This window comes from Pseudonaja textilis, chromosome 5 (genome assembly GCF_049901715.1).
Source record: "Pseudonaja textilis isolate UNSWEBS1 chromosome 5, rPseTex1.2, whole genome shotgun sequence".
NCBI lineage: Eukaryota > Metazoa > Chordata > Lepidosauria > Squamata > Elapidae > Pseudonaja > Pseudonaja textilis.
The window spans coordinates 35,727,786-35,749,505 of NC_141994.1; the positions used below are offsets into that span (position 1 = coordinate 35,727,786).

The 21,720-nt window shown below is 38.3% G+C and overlaps 1 protein-coding gene across 5 annotated transcripts in view; it reads left to right on the forward strand.

Moving 5' to 3' along the window:
- Positions 1-21,720, forward strand: part of SYT1 (synaptotagmin 1) — a 316,367-nt gene that overhangs the window by 54,327 nt on the left and 240,320 nt on the right. For all 5 annotated transcript variants that reach the window (XM_087934497.1, XM_087934500.1, XM_087934501.1 and 2 more), the window contains exon 2: positions 20,540-20,630. The gene's annotated coding sequence lies outside the window, so the exon portion shown is untranslated. The remainder of the gene's footprint in view (positions 1-20,539; positions 20,631-21,720) is intronic.

The following is a 21,720-nucleotide window of genomic DNA, read 5'->3' on the forward strand; positions in this document are numbered from 1 at the left end:
ACAGAAACAGATAGCTCTTTTATCTGATTACACTTTTATCTGAAGTGTTTCCACAGTATCTTGAATTAGATCAAAGATAACTATCTGGATGCTCTTGCTGCATTGTATAGGAAAAATGGTCATTTCAACTTACTCTGCATTACATTTCTTTAATGCAACATTTTCCCTCCTAAACTACTTTATTAGTATTGAATATCAGCTATACTGTGGGGAATATATTTGATTGAAAATACAATGATCTGATACAGTTATGTTTATATTGGTTATATTGCCCTGAAAAATACTTTGCCTGAACATCTCTTATGGCATGGATTATGTTGCAAGACTTTTTTGAATCAACTCTGTTTCCCCCCAATTTTAAATAAGAACTTTTAAAATTTGGTGTAGAATGTGAGTCAGGTTATATGTCATTTGGGCAAGTGAATGATATTGACCTCGGGGATCAAAGGCTTTCTTTCAAATAGTGCTTTCAGAAGGCTGGAATTAGTGGGTACACTTAATTTTCCTTAGATATATATCCTTGCCATGCAGTCTGTTCTAACATCTCAAAAAAGAATAAAAATGATAGAAAGATACAAGGTTAACACTTCTTAAAGTTTATAAGCACTGAATTGTGAGTTGTTGGAATCCAGTGGAGATAAAAGAAAAAAAGAAAACTGAGATAAGCTCTAGCTATCACAGCAAGGAGGAACTAGAGGCTATAGCAACCATGTTGCTTGCCCTGAAAACAAGGCGAGCATAATAGCACCATTCTCCTCCATGCTGCTGCGAGAGCCCAGGATGGGTATGACTCCTCCTGATGACATCATCAAGCTGGGTCCATCTAGTATAAAAGTAGCAGCCTGTGGGAGAAACCCCCCAGCTTTGACTCAGCTTCTTTCGATGACCATAAGCTGGTGTCTCTGAAAGCAGTTTAGTTAGCAGCAAAAGCAAAAGCTACCTTCGTCATTGGCATAGCTCCCGGGGAACTGGTGCAGCTGTGCCTTCAGGAGAGTGGTGCTCCACTCTCCTGCACTGCCAAGAATTCAACCGAGGGAGGCTGTAAGTAGGGAGTAACCCTTGATCCTCCCCCACAGTCTTCCCTCAGGGATTTCAGCCGCCACAATCAAAGATCACATCGGCGATAACAGCGCCTCTCAGCTGATTGTAAATTTTCACTTTATTGCCGATTTCACCGTTCGGGGCTGTTTATAGCCTAAGAAGCGATTTAACCCCTGCGTAGCCTGTAGCTCTTGCGAGCGGCCAGTTTGAAAGCTGCTTCTTCTAAAGAAAGTAGCGAGTGGACATTTTAGGTGGCATCATCCCCCAAAGGTCAGCTTCTACTATTCATAAGCTCCTATTCAGGCTACTGCATAGACAACACATAGTGAGGATCGCTTCCAGCACCTTTGTGTCTGTTTATGCATACTATGGATCAAGACAAGGCCCACACAGAGCCTTCAGGCCTGATCTCTCAAGGCCCCCAAGCTGGAAAAAGAAAGAGAAGGAGACAATGCTCCCATTCTGTTCAAAGGGAGGTGGCGGCCAAGATTAGGCCCAAAGCTTTGGGCCCTAAGAAAACATCCCAGGCCGAATTAAAGGCAGAGAAATGAAGGCATTCAGCCTTAGAAAGGCAGTTCAACAAAACTATTGAGCAAACGAGGGGTCAACTACAACAGGCTTTCCAACCAGCCAATCCTCCAGTTGTTCAGCTAGCTACTTCTAGGGAGAGGAAAGATACCTCAGCTCCTCTTAGCCACCTCCAATCCTGGTCCCCAGAGTGACCTGAAATCCAACCAGGACCAATCAGGTCCCAACTTCACCCAGACTCCTTGGGATCTTTCTTCTTCATCTATCCCATCCTGGCCCAAAGCAGCTCTCGATCAAGACCAGAGGCCACTTTTACTCCAACAGCAGCAGGTCTTCGGCCCCCAGAACCTCCATCGAGTGGCAGATCTTCTGACATCAATGAAGTAGTCTCCTTAGCCATCAGACAGGGTCTGGCAGAAAGTCTTCAACACATCTTCAGCCTTCAGACAGACCTCAGCCTTCCTTCCGGCTTTTCTTCTAGTGCAGATTCCCCAAAGGGGACTACCTCGCCATGTAGTACAAAGAGCCCATCTTTCCTATGCGGAAGGAGTGGACTTCACTCAGGGAGAGTATGAGGAATCATCTGAGCGCAGCCCCTCCCCTGATTCTGATCTGAAAGAGGGAGAAATCTGGGACCCCAACCTCTCGGAGGAAGAGGAAGATCTGAGGCCTGATTAGCCTCCTTCAGCTTCTGTATTCAAATCCGCTTTATTCAAACCTCTCCTACATAAGGCACTGGTAACAGCCCAGTTGTCAGTGGAGGAAATTGCCCCTGAGCCTCAAGTGGTACAATTGGGGAATAGGGATTCCCTCTTCTCCAAACCCATTGTTCATTCAGAGACCCTTCCTTCCCCCATCATCTTTCTTGACTTAGTCAAGGAACAATTTGCCTTCCACACCCATTGTCCCAAGGACGTACTAAAGGCAGAGGACAAGCACTCCAAACAAACACTGAACCATAACCATCAAACCTCGGCTTGGGCCATCTGGACCTCGACTACAGCATCATTTTTTACAAGGTCTTCCATCCGCTGGCTATGCCAACTTCAAGGCTGCATACCTCCATCAGACTGTAGGTTGCATCAAGACCTCAATAAAATCATAGCAGCAGCAGAGCTCTTGGCGGATGCGACCCCCAATGCTGCCAAGTTCTCTTCCAGGGCCATGGCATCATCAGTGGCAGCTAGGAGAGTGCTATGGCTACAAAATTGGCAAGTGGAGCCTCGACAAAAGTGGAAACTAGCTTCTGCCCCATGTACCAGTGAGAAGCTGTTTGGAGATGCCCTTGACCCATTTGTTGTTGAAACAAAAGACAAAAGGAAAGTTTTTTCATCAACAGGAAAGAGGGCTGGCTTCTCTCCTACCCCATATCGGCCTCCCTCATTTAGGCCTGAAAACACTTCTCACTTCTCCAGACCTCAGAGAGCGTATTCTCAGCATCAAGATAAATGCCATGAGGCTACCAGCAGACAACAAACTGTGGGTAAACAGCCCTTTCATGGGGGAGGGGGTCGCTCCTTCTGTCACTCTAAATAATTTCTCATTCTCCCTTCCCATCGGAGGTCATTTGGCCTTCTTTGCTTCCAGATGGGAGGAGTCAACAACAGATGCCTGGCTACTCAATACAGTAAGGTCGGGGTTACAATTAGAATTTCTATCACCACCCCCCAGAAAAATTTCTACTCTGCCCTATTTCTAGGGACAGTACATGAAGGGCACTTATGAAATCAGCCATTAGTCACCTGGTCGATATAAGGACCATTCAACCAGTCCCTGAATTACAACGTGGATGTAGGCTTTATTCTTGGTTTTTCATGGTCCCTAAGGCCTCGGGGGTGATGGCGAGTCATTCTCAACCTAAAATTTCTGAATGAGTTTATCCCATATAGGCGCTTCAAAATGCAGACTCTGCATTCTATTCTGGAGAGCATTCGGGAGGGCGATTTCCTCTCTTCCATTGATCTCAAAGAGGCTTACCTCCACATTCCCATCTGTCCTTATCATTGCCAGTTTCTCTGTTTCTGTTACCAGAATTCCCACTTCCAGTATTGGGCCTGCCCTTTCGGGCTCTCATCTGCCTCAAGTGTCTTCACAAAGGTATTGGCAGCATTGGTGGCTTCGTTCCAGTCTGTTCCAGTGAGGATCCAATGCTACTTCCCATCCTGATCCTGTCATCCTCCACCCACTCTGCCCATCAAGATCTTCAAACCACTCTCCATTGCTTCCATCAACTCCAAGAAAAGCCACCTCTTCCCAACAACCAGATTGTTCCATCTGGGAGCCATCATCATCACAACTCTCTGCTAAGTTATTCTGTCTCCAGCCCGAAGGCAGAGCCTTATCGAGATCATTCAACAGGTCCAACGTCAACACACCATCTCCCTGGCACTGTTGTCCAAACTTTGGGGCAAAATGATCTCATGCATAGGCATCGTTCCATGGGCACAGCTACACTCACGGGCTCTACAATGGTTCCTGCTCCCATTTCAATGAGCAGGAACCAGCCACGCATCTGCCAAGGTCCTGCTTTCTCCAGAGGTCCGCCGTTCCTTCAAGTGGTGGCTTTCCCCAGCCATTTTGAAGGGTCTCCCATTCAAGGAACTGGACAGACTGATCATCACCACCGATGCAAGTCTCCTGGGTTGGGGAGCCCACATGGAGGGTCTCATGGCTCAAGGGATCTGGTCCCGATTAGACAGGACTGGGCCTATAAACTGGCTAGAACTCAGAGCCACTTACCTAGCCCTGAAACATTTCAGGGACAGGATTGTGGGGTCCCATGTGCTAGTGTTGACAGACAACATGGCTGCAAAGGTGCACGTCAGCTGGCGGGGGGGCACAAGGTCCATGAAGGAAGTCGAAAGGTTAGGGAGGTGGGCAGAGAGACATCTGTCTTATCACAGCAGACCACATATCAGGACTTGACAACTCCCAGGCTGATTGGCTGAGCAGGAGCCCAGTCGACCACACAGAATGGTCCCTTCCCCAGTCCATTTTCAGGGATCTCTCCCTCAGGTTTGGGACCCCAGAGGTAGACCTCTTTGCCTCTCCCCAAAATGCTCAAGTAAACAGATCTTTTTCACCAGGTTTCCTTGTCAGGGAGCGGAGCGGACCAATGCACTTCGAAGCAGATGGCCCACTGGTCTCCTCTACGCCTTTCCTCCTCTTCCCATCATCCTGGCAGTCATTCAGAAGATGTTGGAGGAACGGGCAGAGCTGATTCTCCTAGCCCCCCATTGGCCCATGAGACCCTGGTTTGCAGATCTGGTGAACCTGTCTGTAGCCACTTCCTGGAGGATTCCAGACCACATGATCACACTACATCGGGGGCACTGCTCCACCCAGATCCCCAGTGGTTCAAATTGACCATGTGGTGCTTGAGCGACAACTGTTAAGAGAAGCCAATCTCCCAGACCAGGTCATCCTTACTATCCAGGTGTCTCGTAAATCTTCTACAATGCACATGTACAATGCCACCTAGAGGGTTTTTTGTCATTGGTGTCACAGGGAAGGTCTCTCTCCTACAGTAGTGGGGGTCCCACGGGTCCTCCGTTTCCTCCAGGATGGCCTTGACAAAGGTCTGGCTCCTAACACTTTACGCTGCCAAGTAGCGGCTCTTGCTTCAGTCATCTCCTGGGATTCCTTTCCTTCCTTGTCCCATCATCCTTCACTTCAGAGATTTTTAAAAGGGGCTTCCAACCTCCGCCCTCCTGTGGTTCACAGGTTCCCATCCTGGGACCTTCACAAGGTCCTCCAGGCCCTAACAGAACCTCCCTTCGAACCCCCAGAAAGGTGTCCCTTCAATTCTTGACCTTCAAGTTGGTTTTCTTAATAGCCATCACTTCAGCTAGAAAGGTGTCAGAATTGGCTGCTCTATCTATACAGCAGGACCTCTGCACTTTTCATGCAGAGTTGTTCTTCATTTAGACCCTACCTTTGTACCCAAAATAAATTCTGTATTCCACAGATCCCAAGACATAGTAGTTCCTGATTTTTGTTCCTGTCCACACCCCGCCTTAGAGCGCAAGTGGCGCACCTTAGATGTTAGAAGGGCTCTTAGAATTTATATCAAACACACTTCAACATTTATTTTTATTTTTTTAAGCAAATTTTATTGATTTTACAAAACAATATACAAACAAACAAAACATAAAATATGATGACATAAGAAATCTTTTTCTAAAAAAACCAATACAACATCTTATTTAAAGACAGAATTATTCCAAGTTATCACATTTCCATACAAACACAATTTAGTATATATATTTACCTTATCTGTTCATCTTCATATCTTATCCCAAACTTCTCTTTACTACTCCCTTTCCTTCTATTTATTCAAGTTATATCTCTTTAACTTTAGATTGTATACATTTTTTATATCCATCTGTCTTATACAATTTCATTATTCTCTTCCAATACAAAAACAGACAAGACATAAAACATAAAAACATAAAACATCTTTTCTGAAAGTTCCTTGATCCTGGGTTTAAACTCATCATACAGACACCACTTCAAAAATCATGTTCCTTTTATATATCATTCCATATCTTATTACCGTTTTCCATTTTCTATATAGCTTCTTCCTTTTTTTAACTCTCTTAGTTTTATTCTACTTATCTCATCTCAGTTCAAATCATAATACTTGTTATTCTTTGTCTGTTCTCAACTATCATTCATCTTTTCTCTTTAAACAAAACCTCTCCTGTACACTGATTGGAGTATGATGCCTTTAACTCTTTCCCCTAACCTAATAATACTTAACATCACACATAACTTGTATTGAGATTCTGTTTAGCACATCCTAAAGTTACACAATATATTATATAGAGAGAAAAAAAAAAGAAAGAACAACAATAACAAAGGAACAAATTTATAAATATATAATGTAGCTAGTACCCCTGTCAATACCATTTTAATCATACATATTAATACTCATTTATATCTTAAACATTTTATTCTAAAACGCCTATAATAACACAATCTTATGTACCTTACAGAATCCCTTTTTCAATTAGATTTACCCATTATCTCTAAATGAATTTTGTTTCTTTAAATCTTGCTTCCCATCATTGAGACTTCTCACCCCTTCCTTTCTCCCTTTTTCTTTTCCTTACCCTTTTTACCCCTTTGTCTCTCCACCTCCCTTTTCTTCTTCTGCTTTCCCCCTTTCTGTTGTTTTCTAACCTTATATCCATCTTTCAACTCATTTTTATCTTTTTTGGATGTTTTTTTAGGTTTTAAAATCCCTTTTTTCTTTTCCTCTTTCTTCTCCTCCCCAAATAGGATCACATGTTCATCAAAGATGGTTTCTTCTTTGTCCCAATTATCCTGCTGCGCAATCAATTCTCCATAGGAACGTACCGCCATTTCTAGAGATTGAAAAAGAATGCCCAAAGTATCTTTCCAGTCTTGTTGTTCCTTTTTATATTTTTGATATTCAGTTTTGGATTCATCCAAGGATAATGCCATTATAAAGAGGAAAGATTTCCCAAAAGATCCAAAGTCACCAAACAATCCAGATAGACTATTTCTTTTAGCACTTTTTCCCTTCTTCCATTTCTTTTTCTGGGGTTGCTATTAAGTCACAAAATTCCAATTGATATATGAATTTTTGAAGTCTTATTAATGTTCAAATGGCTCTTTAATATTCTAGGCAGTCTGCTCCTTATTTTCAAATTCTACTTCAATTTTTTTCCTCTCCCTTCCCACTCACAGCAAAAGAAAATTTTTTCTTTAAATATTTAGAAATCCATATCCCTTTGGCATTAACATAGTCTTTAGCATTTAGCATACCTTCAATGCGGATTTTCCGATTTCTCTCAAAGCTGTTCCGTTTGGAAGGAGAGTGAAAAGAAAAAAAGTTTTCCCTTTAATATCCATTCACTGCTTACTCAGTCTGGGAATGATGTATCTTTTAAGTGTTAAATATCAGGATACTTTCACTGTTCCTTTGTCCCGGTCAGCAAAGATCACTTTCACTTCTTCACAAGCTCCTCCAGCACTTTCTTTTTCCGGCTGAGCTCTTCTATGTGGCGGCCATTACAGACCGCCACTCAGCTGCCTTCGGAGAGGGAGATTTTGCCGGCTAGGGAAGAGAGATGCGATGTCTCTCGTCCCTGCCAGAGCCCCCCAGTCTTCACCACCTTCTGCAAAGGTGGCTTAGCCCCGAAGCCAAATGGCTCAGGGCACTCAGGCAGTGAACACAGGCAGGGACCGTGCACAGTCACGGATTCCTGCCTACACTGAAGCGCCACAAACCGGAATTCTCCACACTTCAACATTTAGAAAGACAGAGGCTATGTTTGTATCCTTTTCCCCTTCCCACAGAGGGAACAAGGCCTCTCCTGCCATCTTAAGCAGGTGGATCAGGGCTCGCATTGCAACAGGTCTACAAAGCCAAAGCTCTGTCAGTACCACATGGCTTGATAGCACACTCCACTAGAAGTGCTGCAACTTTGGCTGCCTGGGCCACCCAGACACCCCTAGAGGAGATTTGCAGAGTGGCTACATGGACATCCCCGCCTCCGTTCATCAGACACTACCACCTGGATTCCTATGCCTCTACAAGCGCGGCTTTTGGCAGACAGGTTCTTCAGCGAGTGGTGCCTACTTCAGAGTGAGAGACTGGACGAGGACCCTCCTGAGGACATGAAGGCTTTGGTATGTCCCATCCTGGGCTCTCGCAGCAGCATGGAGGAGAATAGGCATTGGTAAATTTACCTGAGAATGCCCTTTCTATCTCTGCTGCTAGAGAGTCCAGCCCCTCCCTTTTTGCGTCTGGATTGTGTTGAGGTAGGTTATGGTTCACGATTCTGTTTTGGCTTTCAGAGACACTCACTAAAGTCTTACAAGTATCTTCGCCAAAGCTGGGGGGGGGGGGTTTCTCCCATAGGCTGCTACTTTTATACTAGATGGACCCAGCTTGATGATGTCATCAGGAGGCGTCATACCCATCCTGGGCTCTCTAGCAGCAGACATAGAAAGGGCATTCTCAGGTAAATTTACTAACGCCCATTATAATATAGGGCATGTTCCAGAATGAAATCTACCATGTCTGCTTGCTAAGCAGCATGGAAGATATGAAGCAATTCTTCTGGAGAGATAAATTTTCAGATTTTTCTCTGAAAAATAGCGGGGGGAGGCAATTGCTTGTTCATAGCAATTGTGGTGAATGTAGAAATTTACAAAAGATGCTGTTAACACAAGGCTTGCCCTGATCTTTTTCTAAAATCTTCCTGGATGCTTTGAATTTTCCATTTTTTTGCTGTTTTTTTAAGGCAGGTTGCTAGAACCATTTTATTTTAAAAAATTATGAGATGGGATCTAGCTTGAGATCAGAAGCATTGCTGAATTAAAGTTTATGCTGGAGGCTGATGCTAAGCTTTGCAGCATGCTAGTTTTTCATTTTTTTCTTTTTAAAGACTAAACCCCCAATGAGCTTGGAGATACCAAGGAAAGTGCCTGCAGACATACATGCTGTCCCTGGGTGCCAGTGCCTTGTTTGTAGTAGAGAGAAAAGGGAAAGTGTTTTCCTGAGACAGGAACACAAAAATAACATTGCACATGTGAGACATGAAGCATTTAGAAGTTTGATGAACTTGAATTGGGTACATCTTTATCAGTACCTGGATTAAAACTGTAGCAATAATGTAGGAGAGAAAATTAGAATTGTGTATATGCAATAGATAGTATAGATAGATAGATAGATAGATAGATAGATAGATAGATAGATAGATAGATAGATAGATAGATAGATAGATAGATGATAGACAGACAGACAGACAGACAAACAGAATTAATTCATTCTTTTTTGGCCAAGTGTGATTGGACACACAAGGAATTTGTCTTGGTGCAAATGCTCTCAGTGTACTTAAAAGAAGAGATACATTCATCAAGAGTCAAGAATCATAAGGTACAACACTTAATAATAGTCATAGGGTATGATAAGCAATCAAATCATACTAGGAAACAGTCAATATACATTGTAAGGATACAAGTGACAAAGTTACACTCGTACAGTCACAACCGGGAGGGGATGGGTGATAAAGAGTGATGAGATGTATACATACACACACACACACACACACACACACACACACACACACACACACACACTTATATGATTTTGTAAATAGTTGGACAGTGTTGAGGGAATTATTTGTTTAGCAGAGTGAAGGCATTCGGGAAGAAAACTGTTCTGGTGTCTAGTTGTTCTGGTGTGCAGTGCTCTATAGCATCGTTTTGAGGGTAGGAGTTGAAACAGTTTATGTCCGGGATATGAGGGGGTCTGTAAATATTTTCACAGCCCTCTTTTTGACTCGTGGGGTATACTGGTCCTCGATTGAAGGCAGATTGGTAGTAATTGTTTTTTCTGCAATCCTAATTACTCTCTGAAGTCTGTGTCTGTGCTGTTGGGTTGCAGAACCAGTTATAGAGGTGCAGATGACAGACTCAATAATTCCCCTGTAGAAATGTATCAGCAGCTTCTTGGGCAGTTTGAGCTTTCTGAGTTGGCACAGAAAGAACATTCTTTGTTGTGCTTTTTTGATGATGTTTTTGATGTTAGGTGTCCATTTTAGGTCATGTGATATGATAGAACCTAGAAATTTGAAGGTCCCTACTATTGATACTGTGTTGTCTAGTATTGTAAGAGGTGATAGTATGGAAGGGTTTCTCCTAAAATCTACCACCATTTCTATGGTTTTGAGTGAGTTCAGTTCCAGATTGTTCTGGTCACACCACGAGGCAAGTTGTACAACCTCCTGTCTGTATGCAGATTCGTCATCTCAAATGAGACCGATCACTGTTGCATCATCTACAAACTTCAGTATTTTAACAGATGGATTGTTTGAGATGCAGTCATTGGTATATAGGGAGAAGAGAAGTGGAGAAAGCACACAGTCTTGGGGGGCCCTGTGCTAATTGTACAGGTATCAGATGTGATTCTGCCTAGCTTTACCTGCTGCTTCCTCTCTGTTAGGAAGCTTATGATCCATACAAGTGTGTTCAGGTACTGCTAGCTGGTTTAGTTTAGTTAGAAGAATGTCTGGAATTATGGTATTAAATACTGGACTGAAGTCTACAAAGAGGACCCTTGCATAGGTACTTTAGTTCTTTAGTTCAGCATCAATTTGATAATAAAACTTCTTATTTTAAAAATATGTCTAATTTTTTAAAAGGCTGTGAACAATTTCCTCTCTCCCTAGTACATCAGGCACTGATAGGCAAATGGCTTAAAAACAAAAGCATTTAATCAGAAAAAAACATTAAAGTACCTGATGATTCATCATAAAGCCTTTATTCCATGTCAAGTCTGCTTTCCTGTGTTATGGAATATTTAAAGAGTCTGGTCTCTGTATACCACTGCTGTGAATGCTATTGTAGTGTAAATTACTATTTCCCATTTGTTTCTGATTCAATGTTTATTTGCAGTGATACTTTCTTCAATTTTGATTCATTTAAGCACTTTAGACAGGTGCTTAAAGTCAAATTTTGTTAACAGTAATGTTTTCATATTATTTGACTAGTATAATTTAGTTTGAGAAAGATACAACAGAGCCAATATGGTTAATGATTAAGGCTCCTGGCTAGAAACCATGAGACTGAGTTCTAGTCTTTTCTTCAGCAAGCCCAACCCACCTCACAGGATTGTTGTTGTGTGGAAAATAGGGGGAGGAAGGTGTATTGGATATGTTCACTGCCTGGAGTTATTTGTAAAAATAGTAAAGGTGACATATAAATAAATAAACAAAACAAACCTGAAGAATCTATATAGTTAAATATTACTTTAAAAAGATTTTTCTTTTCCCACACTTAATGTTTTAAGTACATTTTTTACAAAGTACCGATGACAAGTTCCTTTGAAATTATATTTCTGTAACTATGCATTAGATTAATTTCACATATGATCCATAATTTTGCAATGTAATTTAATCTAAATAGTTCATGCCTTTATTTTTTATATTTTGAAAAATGTTTTCTATATTTGCAATAACTCCGGTTTGTTCAGGTTTACCAAGGAAGTCTCTTTCCTGCGGAGAAATTTGAAGTTAAGTAAAAATAAATAAACAAAAAGATGACAAATGACAGGATGTTTTTATGGGACAAGTTAATTAAAGGAATAATGGTGATGAACTTACTTGGGAACAGTTATAAGAAAAGCCTTGATGGATAAGATCCCTGCTGTTTGTCTCAATAACCAAGCTCATACTAGCCTAAAGAAGTACAGATGCTTTCTTCATCACCATTGCCTTCTAATGGCTTTCTGAGAGTATTGATTGCAACTTCTAAGCCCAGCTCCACATAGGTACAGGCTGTAGATTTCCAGATTTGGTCTGGTTCAGTAACCATCATTGTGGACATATAATGAATATGTCAGAAAGAAATCAGAGAAGAAAATCGAAAGAGATGAAGAGCTGCAGGTAGCAGAGAAAAGCTTTTTACATGAAGAACTTACCAATAACTTTGCAGTTTTCACTGGGAGTGTATGAAAGTGAAATACATACTACATTCTTCCTTTTCTTATTTTATATACAAAATTCTAGATATGCTTTTTGCTTGAGCATAAGGTCTCACCTTTGCTGCCCATAAAAGACTGCTAAGACTGTATCTACTTATTTCCTAAACTTTTCATCTAGAGGTCTTGACAGTATAAAAATACTAATCTGCAATTAGACTGTGTCATTTTTCAAAGTGTCTAGTTAAGGTGAAGTGTATAATTAGAAATGTGCAAGTGCATCTCACCTCCACCTACACTGCAATGGCATTTGTAAGAGAGAATGGGAAATTGCTGAAGAACTTTGGCAAATGGGATTTTGCAGCAAAAATAAAGCTGATTATATATGATTTCTGTAAGCCTTTTAAATATGCAAAGTGCTCTGGAATATTCCTATTTCAATTGCATATCACAAAGGTCCAGCTGAAATTGGTGTATTCATTCCCCCTCCAAGGCAGTCCAGTTGTTTATGGCAGATTTCTTTTTTCTTCTGTTCAGTCATGTCTGATTTTCAGACATGTCTGGACAAGTCCCTGCAGTTTTCTTGACAAGGTTTTTCATATTTTTTTTTAGAAGTGTGCCATTGCTGCTTTCCTAGGGCTAGTACAAAGTTACTAGCTCAAGGTCACTCAGCTGGTTTTGTGTCTAAGGCAAGACTAAATCTTATGGTGATCTGGCTTCTAGCCTGAAGTCTGAATTGTCTGGCAGATCAGAATCCAACTCTTTAAAACAGTTTTATGGAAATTGTAACTGGCAACTCAGGGTAGTGCAAACTTCTAGACCAGGGATGTCAAACTCAAGGCCTGAGGGCTGGAGCCAGCCCACAGGATGCTTAAATCTGGCCCACAGGGCTGGCCTGAAAATAGCAAAAGGCCAGCCCGCGTTGCCTCTAGCAGCCAAAATCAGGTGAGGGGGAGCGTGTGTGGCACCTCCATGCCCCATTTTAGCTGGCAGGGTACTGTAGGAGGCATCTATCCCATCTCCCCCTCCAAGCCGACTGGCCCACAGAGGAGAACTACAATGCTGATCCAGCCCTTGAAAAAAAAACAGTTTGACACCCCTGTTCTAGACACTCTGTTACTCAGATGTAACCAAAAAAAACCACTGGCAGACAGTAACATGGATGTTGAAAGTTTATAGCACAAGTTTGTAATGTATGTATTTCTTAAAAGGAACTCCCATTTATATGTTGGAAGTTATGATTCCCCTCTCTTCTAGGAAAACAGCCCCCACCCTTTGTCAAGTAGGGCTATTAAAATAGCTGGAGTCAGCTTACTTTTCACAACAAAGGAAGGAGAAAATTACAGGCATGAGATACAGAGAAAAAAACCCTATAAACTAGCTAAGATCCTTTCCCATAGAAATCAAATAGATTGCCAAGCTATTAAAAAAAAAACTTGTGAAAAGCAAACCAAAAGGCATGGCAGGAAGGAACCATGATAGCAAACAAGCAACTACAAAGGATCAGGACCATAAAACCAAGAAAACCAGGAAAAGAGACAGGAATTCAACACACTCAAATCAAAGACTTCACTTCCAAATCAAAGGACCTGAAAAAGTATAAGAAAGGGGTTTTCTTACCCTCTTATTAGATTAATCCTAGGAATGCTGTGAGACTTCTTCCTATCTGCCTTCCTATTAATAAACTGATTCTGACTTTCAACACAGCTGACCAAATCATTTTGCATTTCTCCCAGCCAGGAAATTTGAATCCACAAAAGGAAAGAACTTTGTCTATTCCTTAAAGGGCAAGGCTTCTTTTTTCCTTTTCTCATATATTTGTTGGAATTTTTTCCAGGTAAATTCATAGGCAATCACAGATAACCATGTTGATGTCAAAATGATTAAATGTGTTGTGACATCATAATGCAAGTCAGTTATTTTGTAATTGTGTCATGATATCACATGCAAGTATGGAAACTCAAGATAATGATCAAATGAGTCTTTATTTGTCTATACAATGCTCTGGATTCAGGTAATGAGTAACCAAAAGGAATTAAAGTCAGCTCTGGCGCACCTCATAGCCAGAGCTGTATTTATACACCAGTTAACAACTTAATGAGTTTATCCACCATCCTGTGAGCGTTACTGCATCACATCCAATCACCATGTATCACCTTATACACCATGCTTTTAGCCATTAATTGTTTACCCCTATTTACTATATTTGTACAAACTATCCTATTCTATCATTATATTTACGCCTATGAAGTTACCCTCCACCCCTTTCTAGATCATTAGTTCAGCAGGCAGCATCCTAATCACTTTGTCTACAACCATCCGCAGGATGTAACAGCTCAGCGTGTGACGTCAGCAAGGCTCATTTTCTCCATCGAACAGTTGAAGCCCCAGGTTGGGTAGTTAACAGCACTTGCCCCCTCGATAGCATAGTCTGACATGGCACAACGCATTGTGTCATGGCTCCAGCATGCCTTGGAGACATGACAGAAATATTTTGTAAAAGCATACAAAATATGCTTACAAGAACCTAGAAAAAAAGTCCTTTTGTAAGTTTAAGGAAAGGACTTTTTTTTAATATTTTTTTTCCTGATTCCACTAACCCAGTTGTAGTTTCTTTGAAATGTTAGAACTAAACTTGTAATGATTTAAAAGTCAGGTGAAAAAATAGGCATTGAAGGATGCTGAGATTGTTGAATTGGGTATGAACAACTGTGTGCACATTTCAGAAAATGTATATTGTAGAAAGGGCTGTCGTACTGAGAACTGCAGCAGAGGGATAGGTGAGACTGGGATGAAATTTGTAGGAAAACACAGCATGAGGGAACAGTTGAATGCCATCATCTCATCGGCAGAAGAAGCTTTTAAATTTAAGCCAAGCTCCTGATACAATCTAACTTAGAACATTTCCCCCAAATAAAATGGTAGTCTTTATTGGAAGCAATATGTGCAACTAAATTAAATATAATAAAAGAAAAGAGTCCATTAACTTGTTTGTATGGATATAACGTTCACTTAATTTCCTAATAAGTTATCAACATTTCCCAGACTTTTTTGTTAGTGTGAATAATTTCCAGAAAAATTAATTATATTTCCTTATTTGATCTTGAGCAGTAAGAGTTGCCTTGCAAGTTCATTGACTGCATGATTTATCTGATAGTATGATTTCAAGTTTTCTATTATTATAAGATTTTAAATATTTGTCAGAAATATCAGCCTCTTGAAATAGAGGCTAGCAAATTATGCTTTTAAGGATATGTGTATATATAAGAGAAAAAATATTTATTTCAATACAGGTTTAGTTGATGGTTGGCAGAAATATTTCCTGTGTCTTAGAACTAATTAGCTGTTGATTTAAAACACCTTCTGGCATCAAACACTGTGTTTTGTTCAATTTAGAATTTCAGGCAAAATCAATCCAGGAGAAAAACCCTATTTTATCTGCTAAAAATACATTATTCTAGTATTCTAGTTTGTTGGTTAGTCACATACGGTATGTGGATTTTCATATTTTAATTGAGGTTCATTACCAGTGGCAAACAAGAAGTATCAAAATGTGCCATTTAAAATTGCAGCTTGTTTCTCTTTATTTTATTGCAGTGTCATAAGAGTGTAAGGTTTTGCTTTTAGCAATGTCTGGAGTTTACACAAGCAGATTTTTCTGGTTTTCCTTCCTTTTTAGATGTTTCTCAGAAAATAAAGATTGCAGATCCAGTTTAAGCATGACATTTATTGTAGAAACCAGGCTGCACAGCTGGATGTGAGCAGCAGGCAAGCAAGTGAAACTGAAACCACCACCACCCCCTCTGGTCCATGGAAAAATTGTCTTGCACATAGCCAGTCCCTGGTGCCAAAAAGATTGGGGCTGCTGTTTTAGGGACTATAAATGAGAGATGATTTGACTGAAATTTTTGCTAGAAAAAGGCAGGGTGCATGCTTAGCAATGATTGATTGTGGTAGGATATCAGAAGTAACCTTAAATTGTTTATGTCTACCATATATTATCCACTCCTCTACTCGTTGCAGAATACCTTATGCCACCAGACTTGAGATTCTAGAACTACGCTGCCTTCGATCCGATCTAAGTATAGTATATAAAATTATACATTGCAATGTCCTACCTGTCAATGAATACTTCAGCTTCAACCATAACAATACAAGAGCACACAATAGATACAAACTCAAGGTAACCCGCACCAAACTTGATTGCAGGAAATATGACTTCAGCAACAGAGTGGTCAATGTCTGGAATATTCTACCTGATTCTGTGGTTTCTTCCCCAAACCCCAAAAACGTTAACCTTAGACTGTCTACTATTGACCTCACCCCTTTCCTAAGAGGTCTGTAGAGGGTGTGCATAAGTGCAGCAACATGCCAACCGTCCCTGTCCTATTGTTTCTTTTTTATGTTTCTTATATGTATCCATTTCGTCTATTCATAACTATGCTTATACCTGTTATCTTATATTGCTTGACAAAATCAATCAATCAATCAATCAATCAATCAATATTGATAACATTACAGACAACCACTAGCAAAGTATACTAAGTAACAAGAAAGGCTCTTGGCTTAGCATTCTTTGCTACCACCTAACAGTCATCTAGATTTTTGCAGACCAGCAAAATTGACCTGTGAATGAATTGAATTGAACTGAATTGAACTGAATTGAACTGAATTGAACTGAACTTCATTTCATTTCATTTCATTTCATTTCATTTCATTTCATTTCATTTCATTTCATTATTTCATGTACAACAGCATTTGCAGATTGCAATAAGTTCTTTGGAATAACTAAGCAAAATGCCTTTTGTATTCCAGTCTGGCAAAATAAATTTATAACAAGAGTTTGTATTAGTATATTTCAGACAAAATCTGGATTGGAACATTTTGAGAATAATAAAGATAATTTAAAAAAAACAGTGACGTAGTGAACATATATTATAATTTTAAATGGTACAAAATGTGGACAGAATGAGTCAACAGGCATGATATTTAAAAGATAAATATAACATTTGCAAATCTTCATTAAGATTTACTGATTTAGTAAAGATGAATGTCCATAGAAATAAAACCTCATTGCTATAAGAAACTGTTTTAGTCAAAAATACACTCCCATGAAATAGCCAGTAATGCTTAAAATTGATACTTTATCCTACTTAATATTGATATCTGATTGAATATTATCATTACCAGTGCAGAAAACATGTTTCTAATAATCTTGTTTATTTGAGATGTTTTTCCATTACCTTTTCACATTATAAATATACAATACAAAAATGTTTTTAGCAGCAAATTTGTGTGGAACAGAAAGCAATAAGTGTAATAGGAACACTTTGTTTTTGAACTGCAGTCTAATATAAATGCTGTGCCACAAATGGGGTTTGGGAAAAAAAGTATGAGATAATTAAGATGATTTTGAATTAATGTCATCATCAAAATATAGGATAATATGCAATGACTTTTATGACAATGTCACTCTTCAATGCTGTAAATGTGATAATTTGAATATTGATTCACTTTTTGCAATTGAGTTAAGTGGAACTTTTCTAGGTAACTATTTTGGGATACATGATAAATATACAAATAATTGTTTTGGAACATAACTTACTTTTGAGGAAACAAATATAACATTGGATAACTAAGAGCAGATATCAAGGTTCCTTTGGTTTGTTAACTAGCTATGATCATGCACGAACAGTATCTGTTAATGATCCTGAGAGATTCAGAGTATTAATGTAACCTTGTGATAAGGTAGAGCTATTATTCCAGGTTGTGTCTTGTCTGGACTATTCACAGGGATTATGTGTGTATGTGTGTGTATGTACACACGTGCACATGTGCATACAGGTACATAGTTACACACACATATATGTGTATACATATATACACACACTAACAGATATATTCATATACACATGTGTATATAAGCTTGTTTATGGAACTAATTTATGACATTAATAATTTATGTATAAAAATTAATATTGCACTATGGCATCTGTAGAATCACTAGATGACAATCAAAACATCAATAATGGCAATTAACTAAATATATACGTAATTTAGATTTACCTATCACAGAATTGGTTGAACATTCTGAAGTCAGGGAGCATGCCTAGGAAATGTAATTTTTTGAAAATGGCTATTGTCTATTGTGCAGTTGTATAAATAAAATAAAATCATACATTCATACATACATACATACATACATATCAAAACCAGTGAGGACATGCTATGCATTTCTTTGGAGAAGTATTGGAGAGAAAGAATATGTTTCACCCTTTGCCCATTATTCTTTCCCCAGTTATTCTTAAAGTATATATTGTTGTCATTTATTTTCGTTTTTATCAATTTCTTTTTGTGTGAAAAGGCAAACTGTAAAGGAAGATGGGCACTCTGTCTGCACATATTAAAATAGAAGTTCCAAACAAAATGTGTAAAATTGAATTATTATTTAATTAACACAGTTGGCTAAGTTTGTATAACATTCTGAACCATATGGTACTTTATGTTTTATAAATCATGACAGAAAAGCAAATGGGTTTGGTGAAGGCATCCTCTAGCTAAATGTAGGAGTTAAGGAAGAATAAAAGCTAAAAAATTAGAACAGCAGTATAAATTTGATTCTTGCCTTTCCTTTGTTTCCTTGCTGTTTTTTGTTTCACTCTTCAATTAAGAATTGGTTAAGAATACAATATATATGTAAGGTAAACAATCTCCCAACACTTTGATAAGAATTTTTCTAGAGATGATAAAACTCCTTGGTCAGTTATTCAAATCAAGAATCATGTTCCATCCACCAAAGTTTTGTCTCTTTATGGAAATTAGCTGCAAAACTGTTGGGGCTTCCCTAGTCAGAAAATCAAAATACAGAATCATCTTTGAAGCTCTCTGCAGTGATTTAATTCAATTTTTATAACTCATAATAATCTGAAGATTCATTTCAAAGATCTCATTTGAAAGAATGATTTGACTAAATCTTTTCTAATTAAATCCTTTTAAAAATCTTCTTAGGCTCTTTAGGTTGTTTCAAATACACAATTATTCTCTTTTTTAGGGGGAAGGGTACTTTTATATTTTTAACTTTATTTAAAAATAATATAGAACAAAGGTTCAATGCTTAGTAATATAAAATTTGATTGTGAAACTATAACGTACCTGTGTATTTTAAAAATGAGAAAATACCTAGAAAGAAAAGAAACTAACTTTCCAAGGTACTGATTTTTATTAGAAATATTTTGTCAGACTGTCTTATATGTATTGTTTAGCCTTCTTTATTGCATTTCTCTGAATTAGATATTCTTTATTCAGTAAGTTACAACTCAGGTAGACCAGAATACTTAAGGATTAGGATATATAAAATGATATATCACATTTCACACATAAAAAACTCCTCATCCAATGGATATGAGACAAGATTTGTCTTCTCTCACTGGATGAAGAGTGAATGTAAAAGGCTGCTCTTAGAGTCTAGAAAGCATCCAGAGTCATAGATCTGATTAACTTTGCATTTTAAATTGTCATCATACTAATGTGCTTTGAGATCAGTAATATGTTTTGCCACGTAGCATAAGCCTTTGTTAACTAAGAAATAAAAAAAATCATAATAATGGAACACTTATACTGAGGCATTGTTAAGCTGTTATGTTTGCCAGCACATTGATCAATGAAGTACTACTACACTGCTAATTAGCATAATTCTTAAAACTATATACAAACTGAATGAAAACCTAGGATACAAATTAAACATAAATTAATAAAGATAGAAAGTTACAGGATAAATATATCATCACCACAGTATAAAACACTGGAAAGATATAAAGCATTAAAATGATAATAAAATAAATGGTGTTCACTCAAAAAGACAGCGAGCCTTAAGTGAGAGGTAAATTCCTCCAGGCATCTTACAAATCTTGGCATTGCAGTTAAAAGCTGGGAAGGCAAAAGAGAGTTAAAAGTTAACAAAGGAGTTAAAAGCCAAGAGGAAGATTTAATTCTAGCTTCATATAACACAATAATAGTTTGTGGTTTGGGGAGAGCTGGTAAGGCAACCAGAAACTCTAGGTAATAAGGGAATGTTCAAAAAAGGAGTGAAAGAAGAAGGACATCATTCATCCTTCTCCTAGTAATACTGTAACACCCAGTACAATATATGATTAATACAATTATCCATTTAAAATTTAACTCACAAATCTTTCAATACCAAGTGAACCTCAGCAAGCCAATAAATCACAACAGAAATTATAACTCTTTTATTAAAATTTCTCCAGCAAAAAAACTAAGTGTACATAAGGTCTACTGGGAAAAAAATGAAAGGTACAATACTTTATCTATAGAACCCCTTTAACTAACTTATTTTTGCAAATTTTGTTTTCCTTTATGAAGGTTGCTGTCCTAAGGATCTTGAAAATGAAACATTGCTGTTGATTTTCATTTCTTTAAAACTAACTGATTGAGGAAAAATGTTGATACGAACATTTACATAAACATGTAAGAGAGTATATTTCTTTTTTAAACCAGGTAAAGAACCATAACACTGAAGAATCTTGATCTACCCATCGCTTGAATTTTCCTTGTGATTAGAAAATACTGTTGAAGCCACTTATATAAGGTATTTGAAATGATTATTTACTTGTTTTCATTTATGAAATTTTCTCCATGCCTGTTTATATAAAAATACCAAATTTTAAAAGAACTGATTAGAGATATATTTGCTAATCTTGGTATCTTTTGGGGATTTAGGAGTAAATGATGGCTGATTAGCCAGTGCTTTTGCATTTTAATTCTTAGTGTAAACTACTCAGCTTCAAGGCTGTGTATGGCCTCCAAAACCTTGAGAATGACTAAGGCAGCTGTCCTGAAAGTTCCTCTAAGTATAATTTTTAAGGTGACAAAAGATTGTTTAAAAATATTGTACTATTTGTTTAGTGTTGTACTGGTATACTATTTGTTTTGTTGTACCCTCTTACTGTATTTTCCTAACTCAGCTTACATTTTGGAGGGAGGCTTCTGGCAGGCTACCCCAAGATCAAGTGTATTTTTCAGCCTCCCCTCCCCACCACCAAAAAGAAATTGTATGCCTCTCTTCCAATTCATAATCCAATTTAACTAATGCTTGTGTTTAGTCAAGCACAATGTTTTACTATTTCATAGTTATATTCATTATCGTATCTAAGCTTTACAATATGAAATTTGTTCAGATTCTTGATGTCAGTTGAATGCTGCAGCTCAGATACTACAGAAGAAGAATAAGGGAAAAAAATAAGCAAACACAACATTACTATCAATCTTGATTTGTGAAATGCACAAAGACAGAGATCATGCTGCATACATACCGACATACAGATAGTAGCATCTACCGTTTCTATAATGACTTAAACATAGATCTTTTTCTATTTGTTGAATTATTAGATTTCCTTCGAGTACTTTAATAGCATATGATGAAAGATAACTAGACACATGTCATAAAATACTACTTCCGTTACAATGGAATAAATTGTGTTTCTATTGAAAATTATTTATTCCTAGAACCAAAAATAGATCAGCAATTCTCAGTTCTGTTTTGTTACCAATATTAGGTTTTTCCATATTATTTCAGAATTTGTGTTGGCTAATTAAATTGTTTTTCATTCACTCTTTTATAAATATTTTGTTTATATTTGTTGTCTCTGAAAGTATTATTAAGTTTCTATTGTTTCACT